At 45.9% G+C, this 4,238-nt stretch overlaps 1 protein-coding gene across 5 annotated transcripts in view; it reads right to left on the reverse strand.

Moving 5' to 3' along the window:
- Positions 1–1,043: 1,043 nt before the first annotated feature.
- ZHX2 (zinc fingers and homeoboxes 2) overlaps positions 1,044–4,238 on the reverse strand; it is a 179,864-nt gene continuing 176,669 nt past the window's right edge. For all 5 annotated transcript variants that reach the window (XM_052651422.1, XM_052651423.1, XM_052651421.1 and 2 more), the window contains one exon: positions 1,044–2,289. The gene's annotated coding sequence lies outside the window, so the exon portion shown is untranslated. The remainder of the gene's footprint in view (positions 2,290–4,238) is intronic.

Raw genomic sequence — 4,238 nt, forward strand, 5'->3', positions numbered from 1 at the left:
AAGTCCCTGTGAAGATGAAACATCTAGACCAGGGGTCCCCAGCTTCCAGGATCCAATGCCTGATGATTTGAGGTGGAGCTGATGTAATAATAATAGAAATAAAGTGCACAATAAATGTAATGCACTTGAATCATCTCACAACTACCCCTCCCCGCTGCCCCCAGTCTGTGGAAAAATTGTCTTCCAGGAAGCTAGTCCCTGGCGCCAGAAAGGTTAGGGAACGCTGATCCAGACCACAGATTCCTAACATGAAGCCCAAGAGCTGGCAGCATCAGCCTCACCTAGGAGCAATGGATGTTCTCTGGTCCACTCAGACCTACTCAATCAGAAACTCTAACCAGACTTCCAGGTGATTCTGCAGCCTGTTTGAGCTTGAAAGGCACCGGCCTACATGAGGGTCACCTTGAACTATGAGGGGCTCCTTAGACCTCACCTGGGTAGAGACACAAAAGTTGACCTTCTGGGAGAAAAGGCAGTTATCTTGGTTCCCAGCAGCCTAGGAGGGAAGTGATTTGCCTGAGACACCCAAGGGGCAGCAGTGGCCTAGAGGCCTCATTCCCACACCCGTGCTCTGCAGCATTTAAAATTTTTAATTTTGAACAAAATGTTTATTTGTCTGCCCTGGATCTTAGCTGTGGCATGAAAACTTAGTTGTGGCGTGTGGGATCTAGTTCCCTGACCAGGGATCAAACCCGGGTCCCTTGCATTGGGAGCACAGAGTCTCAGCCATTGGACCACCAGGGAAGTGCCCTCTGCAGTATTTTATGAATCTACTTATGAAGACCCAGGAGAAGTGTGGGCCTATCACTTCTCTGTGTCCCAGAGATGCGATGACGATTCCCATACTGACACTGACCCCTGGTTTTTATAGCCCCCCCTGCGCTGAAAACCCTGTGATGACCTCACTGCGACGAGGCAGGACAAAAGACGAGGAATGAGGTCATAGTGGATTTGAATCGGGGGTGGGGTGGATGAGCTGGAACCCTTGTGCTGTGCCCTGGGAGTCAGACAGCAATGAAGAAGCAGGAACAGAGGAGAAGGTTATAAAAATGTTTAGTCTTTGCTTTATTGAGTTACAACAAATGAGCAACAAGTTAGAAAAATTGTTTTTTTTTTAAACTCCCTAACATTTTATTTGTGCAGTGTATTCAAATAGGGGGCAGTGGGATGGGGGGAAGGGACTGCAAACACAATTGATATTGCAACATTTACACCGGATATGTCTCTTGGTTTTTCTTCTTTAGAAGTTAGGACTAACTGAGGAAAAAAAAGTGCACTCATGAATCTAAAATTGGCCCAAAACAAACACACAAACAAAATTAACAAAAAATCAATTCGTGGTGAAGCTTCAAGCTGAAATCTTGTTCAATACCACACTGAGAAAGGCAGTTAGGAACAGAAATGAAAACCAAAGCTGTTCATCTTTGTACCATTTAGATAGCACAATCTCTTTTTGTTTTACTTTCACAAAATTAATGATAACGCTAATGCACTTGTGAGCCCTTTCTGCTGGTTTCTAAAAAGGGGCTCAGAGGGTAGCCACCTACCACCCAGCTCTCTTGGCCCAAGGTCTGACCTCAGAGGCCAGGCCATCAGAAAAAACCAGACTGGCCTGGGGCAGTTCAGAAAGCCTTGTGCCTGGCTAAACAGGGACCCCAAAAGGCAGCTGGGGAAGAACTATAGAAATGGATTTGATTTGGAAGATCTGTCATCCGTAAACCCCTCTCCAAGCTCAGACAGAGGCCTGAATCCTAGCCCTTTACCCCGGAAGAAATCTCGCAAATTGCAAACTATCTTTAAAAACGAACTCGCCCTACCTAAAATCCAGTAGATATAACGGCACTAATGCTAACACCCTCCCCTCCCCAAAATTAATAAAAATAAAAAAGGAAAAAAAGAGAAAAGCACATGTGATCAGCCCTCCCTCCTGGAAAAAAGACCTTACAATGGTAGAGCTGGAAAAGGAAGTTGCCCTCGGTTAAAAAGGTAACAAAATTCCCATGTCGTACAAATTGGTTCCAGTATAGCAAGAGGTGGGGGCCTGGGCGCAGGAGCCAACTATTTACAAGGACCCGTGGAAAACGCAGTAGTAGGACTTTGGCACTAGGAGCACTTCCCACCGGGCCTCGGGGAGGTGCGTGTGCGCAGAGGCAGCGGCAGGCACACGCAGCGAAGTCGTTCCACTTGGAGTCTCAGGCCAGGGCGGCCCTCAGCCGGGGAGAGAAGTTCTCTTCTTTCTTTGAAGACAGATTATTCCCTGCATCAGCACGGCAGTTCTGATGGACTTCCCTAGAAGGACGACACAAGACCAGAGGGGCAAGATGTCAGGGAGATGACCATCATTCCCTGCATGCAAGGCATCGGGGGAGGGGGGAGGTGGCCTCTCCCTGGCTGTCCTGGGGAGACACTTCCCAAGTCCTCTTGGGGTCGGAGGACGAGAGATGCCCTTCACATGTGGGGCCTGTTTTAAAGAAACGAGTGTGTCCTGAGCATGGTCTGACATTATGGTAAGCACCTTCAGAATAAGGCCTTTGAAAACAGGATGACTCTCTGGGCAAGTGAAGGAGGTGATTCATTTCATCATGACAAGACCCTTTTCTTGTTCCTGGATAGGCAGCCAGTCACCATGATTCCTCAAAGACACCAGAATCAGACAAGTCTGGATTTTGGTCCTGAGTTTTCTGTATGGAGAAGGAAATGACAACCCACTCCAGTATTCTTGCCTGGAGAATTCCATGGACAGAGGAGCCCAGCCAGAGGGCCCTAGTCCATGGGGTCACAAAGAGTGGAACACGACCGAATGACTAACACTTCTCTATATACTTGCCACGGGGCCATACAAATGTCACAATCTCTCTAGGGATTGGTTTTGCTTCTGTAAAACAGGGATGGTACTAGCATCCACCTGGTAAAGTAGTTGTGATGAGAAGCTGATATATTAAACAGCACTTAAAATAGTGTCCAGAATGTGGTATTATATATGCTTGTGTTGTATTTGTTAGATGAAGCCTTTTCCAAATATGATAGCATATATAATGGTAATACATAAGATGAGAAATTTAAAGTGTCTTTTTTATCTTATGTTTAAAATTTTATAATTTTTTAAATTGGAATATTGCTTTACAATGCTGTGTTAGTTTCTATTGTGCAAAGCTGATTCACTTCATTGTACAGTAAAGCAATTTTACTCCAGTTAAAAAAAAAAAAGAGAAAAAAATGTATTTTTTAATGTTTCTATCAACCCTCAGAGGTGTAGATATAATTACTATTCCCATTTTACAGGTAAGGAAACTGAGCACAGACAAGCTAAAAAACTTGCCTAAGATCACCCAGCTAGAAAGTGGAAGAACCCAAATTCCAGCTCAGGCAATTTTCAGAGCCTGTTCTCTTAATAGTGTTCATTAAGAGACAACATGGAGAAGTGTTTAATTCTTACAGACTTTGAAGTAATGAAAATAGTCTAAGGACCTTCTTATGGGTTGAATTGTCTCTTCTTTACCCCTATAGATATGTTGAAGTTCTAACCCTTAATACCTCAAAATGTAACCCGATTTGGGGACTTCCCTGCTGGTCCAATGGTTAAGAATCCACTCTCCAATGCAGGAGATGAGGGTTCGATCCCTGATCAGGGAACTAAGATTCCACAATTGCCCCTTAGCTGTGGGGCAACTAAGCCCATGCGCCGGAAGTACTGAGCCTGCAGCACTAGAGCCCGCGCACCACAACTGATGTAGTTGTGCAGACCTCCTGCAGCCAAATAAAGAAATATATACATATAAAAAGAATGTAACCCTATGGAGATTCCTTTATGGAGGCGATCTCCATTAAAAGAGGTCTACAGGGAAGGGCCTAATCCCACAGGATTGCTGTCCTAATAAAACGGGGAATTTTGCACATAAAGAGACACACAAGGAGAACATCATGGAGAGATGAAGGCAGAAACTGGGGTGATCAGTACAGAAGCCAAGGAATGCCAAGGACTGCCAGCAACCCGCCAGAAGCTAGGAGAGAGGCAAGGAACACACGCTCCCTCACAGCCCTTAGAAGGGGGCAACTCTGCCAACACCAGCCTTCTCGTCTGCAGACTGTGGGAGAATCAGTTCCTGTTGTTTAAGCCACCCAGTCTGTGGTACTGGATGGCAGCCTTGGCAAACCAAGACAGAACTCCATCTCCACTGTGGGCTCTGGGGAGCCAGGGATCCTGAGCCAGAAATCCAAGGGCGGGCTGGGGGCTGTGA

The sequence above is a fragment of the Budorcas taxicolor genome, chromosome 14 (assembly GCF_023091745.1).
Source record: "Budorcas taxicolor isolate Tak-1 chromosome 14, Takin1.1, whole genome shotgun sequence".
Lineage (NCBI taxonomy): Eukaryota > Metazoa > Chordata > Mammalia > Artiodactyla > Bovidae > Budorcas > Budorcas taxicolor.